Source organism: Phyllobates terribilis, unplaced genomic scaffold (genome assembly GCF_046119375.1).
Source record: "Phyllobates terribilis strain yellow unplaced genomic scaffold, ASM4611937v1 Scaffold_39__1_contigs__length_11870865, whole genome shotgun sequence".
Taxonomy (NCBI): Eukaryota; Metazoa; Chordata; class Amphibia; order Anura; family Dendrobatidae; genus Phyllobates; species Phyllobates terribilis.
This window is the reverse complement of record NW_027362799.1, coordinates 2,981,631-3,000,863: the sequence shown is the minus strand read 5'-3', so window position 1 is coordinate 3,000,863 and position 19,233 is coordinate 2,981,631.

The following is a 19,233-nucleotide window of genomic DNA, read 5'->3' as shown; positions in this document are numbered from 1 at the left end:
TTTCCAAGGGGCATTAAAAACGTCTTTTTAAGCTACTTTGACCTCCACGTCACTTCCAATGGGCATTAAAATCGTCTGGTTAAAGCACTCTGAACACCACAGCTTTTCCAAGGGGCATTGGTATAGTCTTTTTATTTCTGTAACCTCCACCACTCTTCCAAGGGGCATTAAAGCTGTCTTGTTAAGCTACAGTGACCTCCACATTTCTTCCACGGGGCATTGATATTGTCTTTAAATTCCACTGTAACCTCCACCACTCTACCAAGGGGCATTGATATTGTATTTTTATTCCACTGCGACCTCCACAACTCTTCCAAAGGGCATTGTTATTGTCTTTTTAATCCACTGCGACCTCCACCACTCTTCCAAAGGGCATTACAACGAATTTTGCTAAGCTACTGTGATCTCCACGTCTCTTCCACGGGGCATTGATATTGTCTTTTTATTCCACTGCAATCTCCACCACTCTTCCATGTGGCATGAAAACCGTCTTGTTAAGCTACTGTGACCTCCAAATCTCTTCCAAGGGGCATTAAAACCATATGGTTAAACCAATCTGTACTCCACAGATCTTACAAGGGGCATTGATATTGTCTTTTTATTCCACTGTATCCTCCACCACTCTTCCAAGGGGCATTGATATTGTCTTTTTATTCCACTGCCACCTCCAACACTCTTCCAAGGGGCATTAAAACCTTCTTGAGAAGCTACTCTGACCTCCATGTCTCTTCCACAGGGCATTGATATTGTCTTTTTATTCCATTGGAACCTCCAACACTCTTCCAAGGTGCATTGATATTGTCTTTTAATTCCACTGAGACTTCAACCACTCCTTCAAGGAGCATTGACATTGTCTTTTTAATCCACTTCGACCTCCACCACTCTTCCAAGGGGCATTAAAACAGTCTTGTTAATCTACTGTGACCTCCACGTCTCTACCAAGGGGCATTAAAACCGTCAATTTAAGCCACTCTCAACTCCACAGCTCTTGCAAGGGGCTTTGATATTGTTTTTTATTCCACTGCGACTTTCACCTCTCTTCCAAGGGACATTAAAACCGCCTTGTTAAGCTACTGTGACATCCACGTCTCTTTCACGGGGCATTGATATTGTCTTTTTATTCCACTGTAAACTCCACCACTCTTCCAAGGGGCATTGATATTGTCTTTTTATTCCACTGCCACCTCCACCACTCTTCCAAGGGGCATTGATATTGTCTTTTTAATCCACTGCGACCTCCAACACTTTTCCAAGGGACATTAAAAACGTATTTTTAAGCTACGGTGACCTCCACGTCACTTCCAATGGCCATTAAAACCATCTGGTTTAACTACTCTGAACTGCACTGCTCTTCCAAGGGGCATTGATTTTTCTTTTTATTCCACTGTTTCCTCCACCACTCTTCCAAGGGGCATTGATATTGTTATTTTATTCCACTGCGACCTCCACTACTCTTCCAATGGGGCATTGATATGGTCTTTTTATTCCAATGCGACCTCCACCACTCTTCTAAGGGGCATTTATATTGACTTTTTAATCAACTGCGACCTCCACCACTCTTCCAAGGGCCAATAAAACCGTGTTGTTAAGCTACTTTGACCTCCACGTCAATTCCTCGGGGCATTAAATCTGTCAATTTAATCCTCTCTGAACTCCATAGCTCTTGCAAGGCGCATTGATATTGACTTTTTATTCCAATGTAACCTCCAGCAATCTTCCAAGGGGCATTGATATTGTCTTTTTATTCCACTGCAACTTCCACCTCTCTTCCAAGCTGCATTAAAACCGTCTTGTTAAGCTACTGTGACCTCCACGTCTCTTTCACGAGGCATTGATATTGTCTTTTTATTCCACTGTAACCTCCACCACTCTTCCAAGGGGCATTGATATTGTCTTTTTATTCCACTGGGACCTTCATCACTCTTCCAGGTGGCATTGATATTGTCTTTTTAATCCACTGTGACCTCCACCAATCTTCCAAGGGGCATTAAAACCGTATTGTTAAGCTACTGTGACCTCCACGTCTCTTCCAAGGTGCATTAAAACCGTCAATTTAAACCTCTCTGAACTCCACAGATCTTGCAAGAGGCATTGATATTGTCTTTTTTTTCCACTGTAACCTACAGCACTCTTTCAAGGGGCATTGATATAGTATTTTTATTCCACGACAACTTCCACCACTCTCCCAAGGTGCATTAAAGCATCTTGTTTAGCTACTGTAACTTCCATGTCTATTCCACGGGGCATTGATATTGTCTTTTTATTACACTGTATCCTCCACCACTCTTCCAAGGGGTATTGATATTGTCTTTTTATTCCACTGCGACTTCCACCTCTCTTCTAAAGGGCATTGATATTATCTTTGTAATCCACTGCGACCTCCACCACTTTTCCAAGGGGCATTAAAAACGTCTTTTTTAACTACTTTGACCTCCACGTCACTTCCATTGGGCATTAAAACTGTCTGGTTAAACCACTCTGAACTGCACAGCTCTTTCAAGGGGCATTAATATTGTCTTTTTATTCCACTGTATCCTCCACCACGTTTGCAAGGGGTCATTGATATTGTCTTTTTATTCCACTGCGACCTCCACCACTCTTCCATGGGGCATTAAAACCATCTTGTTAAGCTACTGTGACCTCCATGTCTCTTCCACAGGGCATTGATATTGTCTTTTTATTCCACTGGAACCTCCAACACTCTTCCAAGGGGCATTGATATTGTCTTTTTATTCCACTGAGACTTCAACCACTCCTTCAAGGAGCATTGACATTGTCTTTTTAATCCACTTCGACCTCCACCACTCTTCCAAGGGGCATAAAAACAGTCTTGTTAATCTACTGTGACCTCCACGTCTCTTCCAAGGGGCATTAAAACCATCAATTTAAACCACTCTCAACTCTACAGCTCTTGCAAGGGGCTTTGATATTGTTTTTTATTCCACTGTAATCTCCAGCACTCTTCCCAGGGGCATTGATATTGTCTTTTTATTCCACTGTGACTTTCACCTCTCTTGCAAGGGACCTAAAAACCATCTTGTTAAGCTACTGTGACATCCACGTCTCTTTCACGGGGCATTGATATTGTCTTTTTATTCCACTGTAAACTCCACCACTCTTCCAAGGGGCATTGATATTGTCTTTTTATTCCACTGCCACTTCCACCACTTTTCCAGGTGGCATTAAAACCATATTATTAAGCTACTGTGACCTCCTCTTCTCTTCCAAGGGGCATTAAAGCCGTCAATTTAAACCACTCTGAACTCCACAGCTCTTGCAACAGGCATTGATATTGTTATTTTATTCCATTGTAATCTCCAGCACTCTTCCAAGGGGCATTGATATTGTCTTTTCATTCCACTGCGACTTCCACCTCTCTCCCAAGGGACATTAAAACCGTCTTGTTAAGCTGCTGTAACCTCCATGTCTATTCCACCGGGCATTGATATTGTCTTTTTATTCCAATGTGACCGTCACCACTCTTCTAAGGGGCAGTGATATTGTCTTTTTAAACCACTAGGAACTTCACCACTCTTCCAAGGTGCATTAAATCAGTATTGATAAGCTATTGTGATCTCTACGTCTCTTACAAGGGACAATAAAACCATCTGGTTAAACCATTCTGTACTCCACAGTTCTTCCAAGTAGCATTGATATTGTCTTTTTTTCGACTGTAATCTCCACCACTCTTCCAAGTGGCATTGATATTGACTTTTTATTCCACTGCGACCTACATCACTCTTCCAAATGGCATTGATATTGTCTTTTTAATCAACTGAAGCGTCCACCTCTCTTCCAAGGGGCATTAAAACCGTCTTGTTAAGCTACTGTGACCTCCATGTCTCTACCACGGGGCATTGATAATGTCTTTTTTTTCCACTGTAACCTCCACCACTCTTCTAAGGGGCATTGATATTGTCTTTTTATTCCACTGCGACCTCCACCATTCTTCCTCGGGGCATTGATATTGTCTTTTTAATCCACTGCGACCTCCACCACTTTTCCATGTGGCATTAAAATCATCTTATTAAGCTACTGTGACCTCGACTTCTCTTCCAAGGGGCATTAAAGCAATCAATTTAAACCACTCTGAACTCCACGGCTCTTGCAAGAGGCATTGATATTGTTTTTTTATTCCATTGTAATCTCCAGCACTCTTCCAACGGGCATTGATATTGTCTTTTAATTCCACTGCGACTTCCACCTCTCTCCCAAGGGACATTAAAACCGTCTTGTTAAGCTGCTGTAACCTCCATGTCTATTCCACGGGGCATTGATATTGTCTTTTTATTCCAATGTGACCGTCAACACTCTTCTAAGGGGCAGTGATATTGTCTTTTTAAACCACTGCGACCTTCACCACTCTTCCAAGGGGCATTAAATCAGTCTTGATTAGCTAATGTGAGCTCTACATCTCTTACAAGGGGCAATAAAACCGTCTGGTTAAACCATTCTGTTCTCCACAGTTCTTCCAAGGAGCATTGATATTATCTTTTTATTCGACTGTAACCTCCACCACTCTTCCAAGGGGCATTGATATTGACTTTTTATTCCACTGCGACCTACACCACTCTTCCAAGTGGCATTGATATTGTCTTTTTAATCAACTGCGACCTCCACCTCTCTTCCAAGGGGCATTAAAACCGTCTTGTTAAGCTACTGTGACCTCCACGTCCCTTCCATTCGGCATTGATATTGTCTTTTTATTCCACTGCGACCTCCACCACTCTTCCAAGGGGCATTGAAATAGTCCTTTTAATCCACTGCGACCACGACCACTCTTCCAAGGGGCATTGATATTGTCTTTTTAATCCACTGTGACCTCCACGTCTCTTCCAAGGTGCATTAAAACCGTCAATTTAATCCACTCTGAACTCTACAGCTCTTCCAAGGAGCATTGGTGTTGAATTTTTATTCCACTGCGACCTCCACCACTCTTCCAAGCAGCATTAAGACCATCTTGATAAGCTGCAGTGACCTAGACAACTCTTCCACGGGGCATTGATATTGTCTTTTATTCCACTGTAACCTCCACCACTCTTCCAAGGGGCATTGATATTGTTTTTAAATTCCACTGCGACCTCCACCACTCTTACAAAGGGCATTGATATTGTCTTTTTAATCCACTGCGACCTCCACCACTCTTCCAATGGCATTAAAACCGTCAATTTAAGCCACTCTCAACTCCACAGCTCTTGCAAGGGGCTTTGATATTGGTTTTTATTCCACTGAAACCTCCAGCACTCTGCCAAGGGGCATTGATATTGTATTTTTATTCCACTGCGACTTTCACCTCTCTTCCAAGGGACATTAAAACCGCCTTGTTAAGCTACTGTGACATCCACGTCTCTTTCACGGGGCATTGATATTGTCTTTTTATTCCACTGTAAACTCCACCACTCTTCCAAGGGGCATTGATATTGTCTTTTTATTCCACTGCCACCTCCACCACTCTTCCAAGGGGCATTGATATTGTCTTTTTAATCCACTGTGACCTCCACCACTTTTCCAAGGGGCATTAAAAACGTATTTTTAAGCTACTGTGACCTCCACGTCACTTCCAATGGGCATTAAAACCGTCTGGTTTAACTACTCTGAACTCCACTGCTCTTCCAAGGGGCATTGATATTGTCTTTTTAATCCACTGTTACCTCCACCACTCTTCCAAGGGGCATTGATATCGTTTTTTTATTCCACTGCTACCTCCACTACTCTTCCAAGGGGCATTGATATGGTCTTTTTATTCCACTGCTACCTCCACCACTCTTCTAAGGGGCATTCATATTGTCTTTTTAATCAACTGCGACCTCCACCACTCTTCCAAGGGCCATTAAAACCGTGTTGTTAAGCTACTTTGACCTCCACGTCAATTCCTCGGGGCATTAAAACCGTCAATTTAATCCTCTCTGAACTCCATAGCTCTTGGAAGGCGCATTGATATTGTCTTTTTATTCCAATGTAACCTCCAGCACTCTTCCAAGGGTCATTGATATTGTCTTTTTATTCCACTGCAACTTTTACCTCTCTTCCAAGGTGCATTAAAACCGTCTTGTTAAGCTACTGTGACCTCCACGTCTCTTTCACGAGGCATTGATATTGTCTTTTTATTCCACTGTAACCTCCACCACTCTTCCAAGGGGCATTGATATTGTCTTTTTATTCCACTGGGACCTTCACCACTCTTCCAGGTGTTATTGATATTGTCTTTTTAATCCACTGTGACCTCCACCACTCTTCCAAGGGGCATTAAAACCGTATTGTTAAGCTACTGTGACCTCCACGTCTCCTCCAAGGTGCATTAAAACCGTCAATTTAAACCACTCTGAACTCCACAGATCTTGCAAGAGGCAGTGATATTGTCTTTTTATTCCAGTGTAACCTACAGCACTCTTTCAAGGGGCATTGATATAGTATTTTTATTCCACTACGACTTCCACCACTCTCCCAAGGTGCATTAAAGCATCTTGTTTAGCTACTGTAACATCCATGTATATTCCACGGGGCATTGATATTGTCTTTTTATTCCACTGTATCCCCCACCACTCTTCCAAGGGGTATTGATATTGTCTTTTTATTCCACTGCGACTTCCACCTCTCTTCTAAGGGGCATTGATATTATCTTTTTAATCCACTGCGACCTCCACCACTTTTCCAAGGGGCATTAAAAACGTTTTTTTTAACTACTTTGACCTCCACGTCACTTCCAATGGGCATTAAAACAGTCTGGTTAAACCACTCTGAACCCCACAGCTCTTCCAAGGGGCATTGGTATTGTCTTTTTATTCCACTCTGACCTCCACCACTCTTCCAAGGGGCATTGACATTGTCTTTTTATTCCACTGCGACCTCCACCATTCTTCCAAGGGGCATTAAAACTGTCTTTTTAAGCTACAGTGACCTCCACATTTCTTCCACGAGGCATTGATATTATCTTTAAATTCCACTGTAACCTCCACCACTCTACCAAGGGGCATTGATATTGTATTTTTATTCCACTGCGACCTCGACCACTCTTCCAAAGGGCATTGATATTGTATTTTAATCCACTGCGACCTCCATCACTCTTCTAAAGGGCATTACAACCGTATGGTTAAACCAATTTGAACTCCACAGATCTTCCAAGGGGCATTAATATTGTCTTTTTATTCCACTGTATCCTCCACCACGTTTGCAAGTGGCATTGATATTGTCTTTTTATTCCACTGCGACCTCCACCACTCTTCCATGGGGCATTAAAAGCGTCTTGTTAAGCTACTGTGACCTCCATGTCTCTTCCACAGGGCATTGATATTGCCGTTTTATTCCACTGGAACCTCCAACACTCTTCCAAGGGGCATTGATATTGTTTTTTTATTCCACTGAGACATCAACCACTCCTTCAAGGAGTATTGACATTGTCTTTTTAATCCACTTCGACCTCCACCACTCTTCCAAGGGGCATTAAAACAGTCTTGTTAATCTACTGTGACCTCCACGTCTCTTCCAAGGGGCATTAAAACCATCAATTTAAACCACTCTCAACTCCACAGCTCTTGCAAGGGGCTTTGATATTGTTTTTTATTCCACTGTAACCTCCAGCACTCTTCCAAGGGGCATTGATATTGTCTTTTTATTCCACTGCGACTTTCACCTCTCTTCCAAGGGACATAAAAACCGTCTTGTTAAGCTACTGTGACATCCACGTCTCTTTCACGGGGCATTGATATTGTCTTTTTATTCCACTGTAAACTCCACCACTCTTCCAAGGGGCATTGATATTGTCTTTTTAATACACTGCGACTTCCACCTCTCTCCCAAGGGACATTAAAACTGTCTTGTTAAGCTGCTGTAACCTCCATGTCTATTCCACGGGGCATTGATATTGTCTTTTTATTCCAATGTGACCGTCACCACTCTTCTAAGGGGCAGTGATATTGTCTTTTTAAACCACTGCGACCTTCACCACTCTTCCAAGGGGCATTAAATCAGTCTTCATTAGCTAATGTGACCTCTACCTCTCTTACAAGGGGCAATAAAACCGTCTGCTTAAACCATTCTGTTCTCCACAGTTCTTCCAAGGAGCATTGATATTGTCTTTTTATTCGACTCTAACCTCCACCACTCTTCCAAGGGGCATTGATATTGACTTTTTATGCCACTGCGACCTACACCACTCTTCCAAGTGGCATTGATATTGTCTTTTTAATCAACTGCGACCTCCACCTCTCTTCCAAGTGGCATTAAAACCATCTTGTTAAGCTACTGTGACCACCACGTCCCTTCCATTCAGCATTGATATTGTCTTTTTATTCCACTGCGACCTCCACCACTCTTCCAAGCAGCATTAAGACCATCTTGTTAAGCTACAGTGACCTCCACAACTCTTCCACGGGGCATTGATATTGTCCTTTATACCACTGTAACCTCTACCCTTCTTCCAAGGGGCATTGATATTGTCTTTTTATTCCACTGCGACCTCCACCACTCTTCCAAAGGGCATTGATATTGTCTTTTTAATCCACTGCGACCTCCTCCACTATTCCAAGGGCATTAAAACAGTCTTCTTAAGCTACTGTGACCTCCAGGTCTCTTCCAAAGGGCATTAAAACAATCCGGTTAAACCACTCTGAACTCCACAGCTCTTCCGAGGGGCATTGATATTGTCTTTTTATTCCACTGCGACCTCCACCACTCTTCCAAGGGGCATTGATATTGTCTTTTTAATCCACTGCGACCTCCACCACTCTTCCAAGGGGCATTGATATTGTCTTTTTATTCCACTGCAACTTCAACCTCTCTTCTAAGGGACATTGATATTGTCTTTTTAATCCACTGCGACCTCCACCACTCTTCCAAGGGGCATTAAAACAGTCTAGTTAAGCTACTGTGACCTCCATGTCTCCGCCAAGGGGCATGAAAACCGTCTGGTTAAACCACTCTGAACTCCACAGCTCTTCCGAGGGGCATTGATATTGTCTTTTTATTCCACTGTAACATCCACCACTCTTCCAAAGGGCATTGATTTTGTCTTTTTATTCCACTGCGACCTCCACCACTCTTCCAAGGGGCATTGATATTGTCTTTTTAATCCACTGCGACCTCCACCACTCTTCCAAGGGGCATTGATATTGTCTTTTTATTCCACTGCAACTTCAACCTCTCTTCTAAGGGACATTGATATTGTCTTTTTAATCCACTGCGACCTCCACCACTCTTCCAAGGGGCATTAAAACAGTCTAGTTAAGCTACTGTGACCTCCATGTCTCCTCCAAGGGGCATGAAAACCGTCTGGTTAAACCACTCTGAACTCCACAGCTCTTCCGAGGGGCATTGATATTGTCTTTTTATTCCACTGTAGCATCCACCACTCTTCCAAGGGGCATTGATTTTGTCTTTTTATTCCACTGCGATCTCCACCACTCTTCCAAGGGGCATTGATATTGTCATTTTAATCCACTGCGACCTCCACCACTCTTCCAAGGGGCATTAAAACCGTCTTGTTAAGCTACTGTGACATCGAAGTCTCTTCCAAGCGGCATTAAAACCATCTGGTTAAACCACTCTGAACTCCACAGCTCTTCCAAGGGGCATTGATATTGTCTTTTTTTTCCACTGTAACCTCCAAAACTCTTCCAAGGGGCATTGATTTTGTCTTTTTATTTCACTGTGACCTTAATCACGCTTCCAATGTGCATTGATATTGTCTTTTTAATCCACTGCGACCTCCACCCCTCTTCCAAGGGGCATTAAAGCCGTCTTCTTAAGCTACTGTCACGTCCATGTCTATTCCACGGGGAATTGAAATTGTCTTTTTATTCCAATGTAACCTCCACCACTCTTCCAAGGGGCATTGATATTGTCTTTTTATTCCACTGCGACTTCAACCTCTCTTCTAAGGGGCATTGATATTGTTTTTTTAATCCACTGCGACCTCCACCACTCTTCCAAGGGGCATTAAAACAGTCTTGTTAAGCTACTGTGACCTCCACGTCTCTTCCAAGCGGCATTAAAACCGTCTGGTTAAACCACTCTGAACTCCACAGCTCTTCCGAGGGACATTGATATTGTCTTTTTATTCCACTCTAACCTCCACCACTCTTCCAAGGGGCATTGACATTGTCTTTATATTCCACTGCGACCTCCACCACTCTTCCAAACGGCATTAAGACCATCTTGTTAAGCTACAGTGACCTCCACAACTCTTGCACGGGGCATTGATATTGTCTTTTATTCCACTGAAACCTCCACCACTCTTCCAAGGGGCATTGCTATTGCCTTTAAATTCCACTGCGACCTCCACGACTCTTACAAAGGGCATTGATATTGTCTTTTTAATCCACTGCGACCTCCTCCACTCTTCCAAGGGCATTAAAACAGTCTTGTTAAGCTACTGTGACCTCCACGTCTCTTCCAAGGGGCATTAAAACTGCCTGGTTAAACCACTCTGAACTCCTCAGCTCTTCCAAGGGGCATTGATATTGTGTTTTTTTCCACTGCGACCTTAACCACTCTTCCAGTGGGCATTAATATTGTCTTTTTAATCCACTGCGACCTCCACCACTCTTCCAAGGGGCATTAAAACCGTATTGTTAAGCTAATGTCACGTCCATGTCTCCTCCAAGGGGCATGAAAACCGTCTGGTTAAACCACCCTGAACTCCACAGCTCTTCCGAGGGACATTGATATTGTCTTTTTATTCCACTGTAACATCCACCACTCTTCCAAGGGGCATTGATTTTGTCTTTTTATTCCACTGCGATCTCCACCACTCTTCCAAGGGGCATTGATATTGTCTTTTTATTCCACTGCAACTTCAACCTCTCTTCTAAGGGACATTGATATTGTCTTTTTAATCCACTGCGACCTCCACCACTCTTCCAAGGGGCATTAAAACAGTCTAGTTAAGCTACTGTGACCTCCATGTCTCCTCCAAGGGGCATGAAAACCATCTGGTTAAACCACTCTGAACTCCACAGCTCTTCCGAGGGGCATTGATATTGTCTTTTTATTCCACTGTAACATCCACCACTCTTCCAAGGGGCATTGATTTTGTCTTTTTATTCCACTGCGATCTCCACCACTCTTCCAAGGGGCATTGATATTGTCATTTTAATCCACTGCGACCTCCACCACTCTTCCAAGGGCGATTTAAACCGTCTTGTTAAGCTACTGTGAAGTCGAAGTCTCTTCCAAGGGGCATAAAAACCATCTGGTTAAACCACTCTGAACTCCACAGCTCTTCCAAGGGGCATTTGTATTGTCTTTTTATTCCACTCTAACCTCCACCACTCTTCCAAGGGGCATTGACATTGTCTTTTTATTCCACTGCGACCTCCACCACTCTTCCAAGGGGCATTGATATTGTATTTTTAGTCCACTGCGAACTCCACCCCTCTCCAAGGGGCATAAAAACCATCTTGTTAAGCTACTGTGACCTCCACGTGCCTTCGAAGGGCATTGATATTGTCTTTTTATTCATCTGTAACCTCCACCCATCTTCCAAGGGGCATTGATATTGTTTTTTTACTCCACTGCGACCTCCACCACTCTTCCAAGGGGCATTAATATTGTCTTTTTAATCCACTGCGACCTCCACCACTCTACCAGGGGGCAATAAAACCGTCTTGATAAGTTACTGTGACCACCACGTCTCTTCCAAGGGGCGTTAAAACCATCTGGTTATTCCACTCTGAACTCCACGTCTCTTCCACGGGGCATTGGAATTGTCTTTTTATTCCACTGTAACCTCCACCACTCTTCCAAGGGGCATTGATATTGTCTTTTTATTCCACTTCAACCTTCACCAGTCTTCCAAGGGGCATTAAAACCATCTTGTTAAGCTACTGTGACCTCCACGTCTCTTACACGGGGCATTGGGATTGTCCTTTAATTCCACTGTAACATCCAACACTCATCCAAGGGGCATTAAAACTGTATTGTAAAGCTACTTTGACCTCCACGTCAATTCCACGGGGCATTAAAACTGTCAATTTAAACCACTCTGAACTCCACAGCTCTTGCAAGGGGCATTGAATTTGTCTTTTTATTCCAATGTAACCTCCAACACTCTTCCAATGGGCATTGATATTGTCTTTTTATTCCACTGCAACTTCCACCTCTCTTCCATGGGGCATTAAAACCGTCTTGTTAAGCTACTGTGACCTCCACGTCTCTTTCTCGGGGCATTGATATTGTCTTTTATTCCACTGTAACCTCCACCACTCTTCCAAGGGGTATTGATATTGTCTTTTTATTCCACGGGAACCTTCACCACTCTTCCAAGTGGCATTGATATTGTCTTTTTAATCCACTGCGACCTCCACCACTCGTCCAAGGGGCATTAAAACTGTGTTGTTAAGCTACTGTGACCTCCGCGTCTCTTCCAAGGTGCATTAAAACCGTCAATTTAAACCACTCTGAACTCCACAGCTCATGCAAGAGGCATTGATATTGTCTTTTTATTCCACTGTAACCTGCAGCACTCTTTCAAGGGGCATTGATATTGTCTTTTTATTCCACTATGACTTCCACCACTCTCCCAAGGTGCATTAAAAACATCTTGTTTAGCTACTGTAACGTTCATGTCTATTCCACGGGGCATTGATATTGTCTTTTTATTCCACAGTATCCTCCACCACTCTTCCAAGGGGTATTAATATTGTCTTTTTATTCCACTGCGACTTCCACCTCTCTTCTAAGGGGCATTGATATTGTCTTTTTAATCCACTGTGACCTCCACCACTCTTCCAAGAGGCATTAAAACAGTCTTGTTAAGCTACTGTGACCTCCACATCTCTTCCAAGGGGCATTAAATCCGTCTGGTTAAACCATTCTGAACTCCATAGCTTTTTCAAGAGGCATTGATATTGTCTTTTTATTCCACTGCGACCTACACCACTCTTCCAAGGGGCATTCATATTGTCTTTTTAATCCACTGCGACCTCCACCACTCTTCCAACTGGCATTGATATTATCTTTTTATTTCACTGTAACCTCCACCACTCTTTCAAGAGGCATTGATATTGTCTTTTTATTCCACTGCGACCTCCACCACTCTTCCAAGAGGCATTAAAAACGTCTTATTAAGCTACTATGACCTCCACGTCTCTTCCAAGGGGCATTAAAACCATCTGGTTAAACCGCTCTGAATTCCACAGCTCATCAAAGGGGCATTGATATTGTCTTTTTATTCCACTGTAACCTCCACCACTTTTCCTATGGGAATTGATATTTTCTTTTTAATATTATTATTATTTATTATTTTAGCGCCATTTATTCCATGGCGCGTTACTTGTGATAGGGATCTACATAACAAAAGCATTTACATAATCTTAACAAAACGAGTCAGCGACTGGTAAAGGAGGAGCGAGGACCCTGCCCGCGAGGGCTCACATTCTAGAAGGGATGGGTGAGGATACATTACGTGAGGGTAGAGCTGGTCTTGCAGCGGTGGTTACTGCAGGTTGTAGGCTTGTCGGAAGATGTGGGTCTTCAGGTTTCTTTTGAAGGTTTCCACGGTCGGCCAGAGTCTGATGTGTTGGGGTAGAGAGATCCAGAGTAGGACGGATGCACGGGAGAAATCTTGTATACAATTGTGGGAGGAGGAGATAAGAGGAGAGTAGAGAAGGAGATCTTGTGAGGATCGGAGATTGCGTGCAGGTAAGTATCGGGAGACTAGGACACAGATGTATGGGGGAGACAGGTTGTGGATGGTTTTGTAAGTAGGCTGTGATCAGAGAGAGGGAGAGGTCAGCCCGCTCAAGAGAAATTGCACAAAAAATTTTGGGGTCCAATTTTTCCTGTTACACCTGTGAAAATAAAAAAAATTGGGTCTAAAGTAACATTTTTGTGAAAAAAGTTAAATGTTAATTTTTTTCTTCCACTTTCCAAAAATTCCTGTGAAGTACCTGAAGGGTTAATAAAGTTCTTGAATGTGGTTTTGAGCACCTTGAGCGGTGCAGTTTTTAGAATGGTGTCACTATTGGGTATTTTCTGTCATAAAGACCCCTCAAAGTGACTTCAAATATGATGTGGTCCCTAAAAAAAATGTTTTTGTAAATTTTGTTGGAAAAATGAGAAATCGCTGGTCAAATTTTTAACACTTATAGCTCCCTAACAAAAAAAAAATTTGGTTCCAAAATTGTGCTGATGTAAAGTATACATGTGGGAAATGTTATTTATTAACTATATTGTGTGACATATCTCTCTGATTTAAGGGCATGAAAATTTAAAGTTTGAAAATTGCAAAATTTTCAAAATTTTTGCCAAATTTCCGATTTTTTCACAAATAAACGCAAGTGATATCAAAGAAATTTTACCACTATCATGAAGTACAATATGTCACGAAAAAACAATCTCAGAATCATGGGAATCCGTTAAAGCGTTCCAGAGTAATTACTTCATAAAGTGACAGTGGTCAGAATTGAAAAAATTGGCCCGGTCACGAAGGCAAAAACAGGCTCTGGCTCGAAGTGGTTAAAATCCACTGTAACCTCCACCACTCTACCAAGGGGCATTGATATTGTATTTTTATTCCACTGCGACCTCCACCACTCTTCCAAAGGGCATGGATATTGTCTTTTTATTCCACTGCGACCTCCAAAACTCTTCCTCGGGGCATTGATATTGCCTTTTTAATCCACTGCAACCTCCACAACTCTTCCATTTGGCATTAAAACCGTCTTGATAAGCTACTGTGACCTTCACGTCTCTTCCAAGGGGCATTAAAACCATATGGTTAAATCAATCTGAACTCCACAGATCTTCCAAGGGGCATTGATATTGTCTTTTTATTCCACTGTATCCTCCACCACTCTTCCAAGGGGCATTGATATTGTCTTTTTATTCCACTGCGACCTCAACCACTCTTCCAAGGGGCATTAAAACCGTCTTGTTAAGCTACTGTGACATCCATGTCTCTTCCAGAGGGCATTGATATTGTCTTTTTATTCCACTGGAACCTCCACCACTCTTCCAAGGGGCATTAAAAACGTATTTTTAAGCTACTGTGACCTCCACGTCACTTCCAATGGGCATTAAAACCATCTGGTTTAACTTCTCTGAACTCCACTGCTCTTCCAAGGGGCATTGATATTGACTTTTTAATCCACTGTTACCTCCACCACTCTTCCAAGGGGCATTGATATTGTTTTTTTATTCCACTGCGACCTCCACTACTCTACCAAGGGGCATTGATATTGTCTTTTTAATCCACTGCAACCTCCACCACTCTTCTAAGGGGCATTTATATTGTCTTTTTAGTCAACTGTGACCTTCACCACTCTTCCAAGGGCCATTAAAACAGTGTTGTTAAGCTACTTTGACCTCCACGTCAATTCCACGGGGCATTAAAACGATCTATTTAAACCACTCTGAACTCCACAGCTCTTGCAAGGGGCATTGATATTGTCTTTTTATTCCACTGTAACCTCCACCACGCTTCCAAGTGGCATTGATATTGTCTTTTTAATCCACTGCAACCTCCACCACTCTTCCAAGGGACATTTAAACTATCTTGTTAAGCTACTGTGACCTCCAAGTCTCTTCCAAGGGGCATTTAAACCGTCTGGTTAAACTGCTCTGAGCTCCACAGCTCTTCCAAGGGGCATTGACAATGTCTTTTTATTCCTTTGTAACCTTCTGCACTCTTCCAAGTGCATTGATATTGTCTTTTTATTCCTCTGCGACGTCCAAGACTCTTCCAAGGGGCATTAAAACCGTCTTGTTAAGCTACTGTGACCTCCAAGTTTCTTACACAGGGCATTGATATTGTCATTTTATTCTACTGTAACCTCCACCACTCTTCCAAGGGGCATTGATATTGTCTTTTTAATCCACTGCAACCTCCATCACTCTTCCAAGAAGCATTGAAACCGTCTTGTTAAGCTACTGTGACCTCCAAGTCTATTCCACGGTGCATTAAAACTTTCTGGTTAAACCACTGTGAACTCCACAGATCTTCCGAGGAGCATTGATATTGTCTTTTTATTCCAATCTAACCTTCACCACTGTTCCAAGGGGCATTGATATTGTCTTTTTATTTTACTTTGACCTCCACCACTCTTCCAAGGGGCATTAATATTGTCTTTTTATTCCACTGTGACCTCCACCACTCTTCCAAGGGGCATTGACATTGTCTTTTTATTCCACTGTGACCTCCACCACTTTTCCAAGGGGCATTAAAACCATATTGTTAAGCTACAGTGACCTCCACATCTCTTCCACGGGGCATTGATATTGTCTTTTTATTCCACTGTAATCTCCACCACTCTTCCAAGGGGCATTGATATTGCCTTTTTATTCCACTGCGACCTCCACCACTCTTCCAAGGCTCATTGATATTGTCTTTTTAACCCACTGCAACCTCCACCACTCTTCCAAGGGGCATTAATATTGTCTTGTTATTCCACTGTAACCTCCACCAATCTTCCAAGGGGCATTGATATTGTCTTTTTATTCCACTGCGACCTCCACCACTCTTCCAAGGGGCATTAAAACCGTCTTGTTAAGTTACTGTGACCTCCACGTCTCTTCAAAGGAGCGTTAAAACTGTCTGGTTATACCACTCTGAACTCCACAGCTTTTCCAAGGGGCATTATTATTGTCTTTTTATTCCACTGTAACATCCACCACCCCTTCCAAGGGGCATTGATATTGTCTTTTTATTCCACTGCGACCTCCACCAGTCCTCCAAGAGGCATTAAAAATGTCTTGTTAAGATACTGTGACCTCCACTTCTCTTCCACGGGGCATTGAAATTGTCTTTTTATTCCACTGTAACCTCCACCACTCGTCCAGGGGGCATTGATATTGTCTTTTTATTCCACTGCGACCTCCACCACTCTTCCAAGACTCATTGATATTGTCTTTTTAATCCACTGCGACCTCCACAACTCTTCCAAGGGGCATTAAAACCGTCTTATTAAGCTTTTGGGACCTCCACATCTCTTCCACGGGGCATTGATATTGTCTTTTTATTTAACTGTAACCTCACCCACTGTCCCAAGGGGCATTGATATTGTCTTTTTATTATTATTACTATTATTTATTATTATAGCGCCATTTATTCCATGGCGCTTTACATGTGATAGGGATATACATAACAAAAGCATTTACATAATTTTAACAAAACGAGTCAGCGACTGGTACAGGAGGAGCAAGGACCCTGCACGCGAGGGCTCACATTCTAGAAGGGATGGGTGAGGATACATTAGGTGAGTGTAGAGCTGGTCATGCAGCGGTGGTTACTGCAGGTTGTAGGCTTGTCGGAAGAGGTGGGTCTTCAGGTTTCTTTCGAAGGCTTCCACGGTCGGCGAGAGTCTGATGTGTTGGGGTAGAGAGTTCCAGAGTAGGGGCGATGCACAGGAGAAATCTTGTATACGATTGTGGGAGGAGGAGATAAGAGGGGAGTAGAGAAGGAGATCTTGTGAGGATCGGAGGTTGCGTGCAGGTAAGTACCGGGAGACTAGGTCACAGATGTCTGGGGGAGACAAGTTGTGGATGGCTTTGTATGCCATGGTTAGAGTTTTAAACTGGATTCTCTGGGCATTGGGGAGCCAGTGAAGAGATTGACAGAGAGGAGAGGCCGGGGAATAGCGGGGGGACAGGTGAATTAGTCGAGCAGCAGAGTTTAGGATAGATTGGAGAGGCGCAAGAGTGTTGTAAGGGAGGCCACGGAGCAGGAGGTTTCAGTAGTCGAGGCGGGATATGATGAGGGCATGCACTAGTGTTTTTGCAGAGTCTTTGCTGAGGAATGCATGGATCCGGGAGATGTTTTTGAGTTGGAGTCGGCAGGAAGTGGAAAGGGCTTGGATATGTGGCTTGAAGGAGAGATCAGAGTCCAGGGTTACTCCAAGGCAGCGAGCTTGTGGGACTGGGGAGAGTGAACAGCCATTGACATTGATTGCTAGGTCAGATGGGGGATGTGAATGAGAGGGTGGAAAGATGATGAACCCTGTTTTATCCATGTTGAGTTTTAGAAATCTGTCAGAGAAGAAGGATGACATGGCGGACAGACATTGTGGGATTTTGGTTAGTAGGGAGGAGATATCGGATCCAGAGAGGTAGATCTGTGTGTCGTCAGCATAGAGGTGATACTGAAAACCGTGAGACTCTATGAGCTGTCCCAGGCCAAAGGTGTAGATGGAGAAGAGCAGAGGTCCTAGAACTGAACCTTGGGGGACACCGACAGATAGGGGGCGAGATGAGGAGGTGGTGCGTGAGTGGGAGACTCTGAATGTCCTGTCTGTTAGGTATGAGGAGATCCAAGATAGAGCCAAGTCCGTGATGCCAAGAGATGAGAGAATCTGGAGTAAGAGGGAATGGTCCACTGTGTCAAAGGCAGATGACAGGTCCAGAAGGAGGAGGATGGAGTAGTGTCGCTTGGATTTGGCATTTAGTAGGTCGTTGGTGACTTTGGTCAGGGCAGTTTCAGTCGAGTCATGATGGTCGGAAGCCAGATTGCAGGCGGTCGAAGAGGGAGCAGGAGGAGAGGTGGGAGGACAGTTCAAGGTGGACATGTTGTTCTAGTAGTTTTGAGGCAAAGGGGAGGAGTGATATGGTGCGGTAGCGAGTCAGAGAGGAAGGGTCAAGGGAGGGCTTTTTGAGGATGGATGTGATTGCGGCATGTTTGAAACATGAGGGGAAGACACCGGTTGTTAGTGACAGATTGAAGAGGTGGGTTAAGGTTGGGATGAAGACTGTAGTAAGGTTAGTGATGAGGTGGGATGGGATTGGGTCAAGTTCGCAGGTGGTGAGGTGTGATTTGGAGAGTAAAGAGGAGACTTGACCTTCTGTAATGGTGGAGAAGTGGGGTTTGGAGGAGGAGGGTTGAATAGATATGAGGAGGGGCTGTGTGGACTTTAGGCAAAAGTTTTGTCTGATGGTGTCAATCTTCTGTTAGAAGAATGAGGCAAAGTCGAGATGAGAGAAGAGGAAGGAGGTGCTGGGGGACGAAGGAGAGAGTTAAAAGTGTTAAATAGCTGTTTAGGGTTGTGAGATAGGGAGGATATGAGAGATGAGAAGTAGGTTTGTTTTGCAGTAGTGAGTGCGGACTTGAAATTAGTGAGGGATTGCTTGAATGCGATGAAGTGCTCGATGGAATGAGACATTTTCCATCTCCGCTAAGCAACCATGGAGGCCCAGCGCAGTTCTAAAGTAAGTTTAGTGTGCCAGGGTTGCCTGTTGAATGTGCGAGATGTGGTGTGTGTGAGAGGGGCGATCGAGTCAAGAGCTGCAGCTATTGTGGTGTTATAT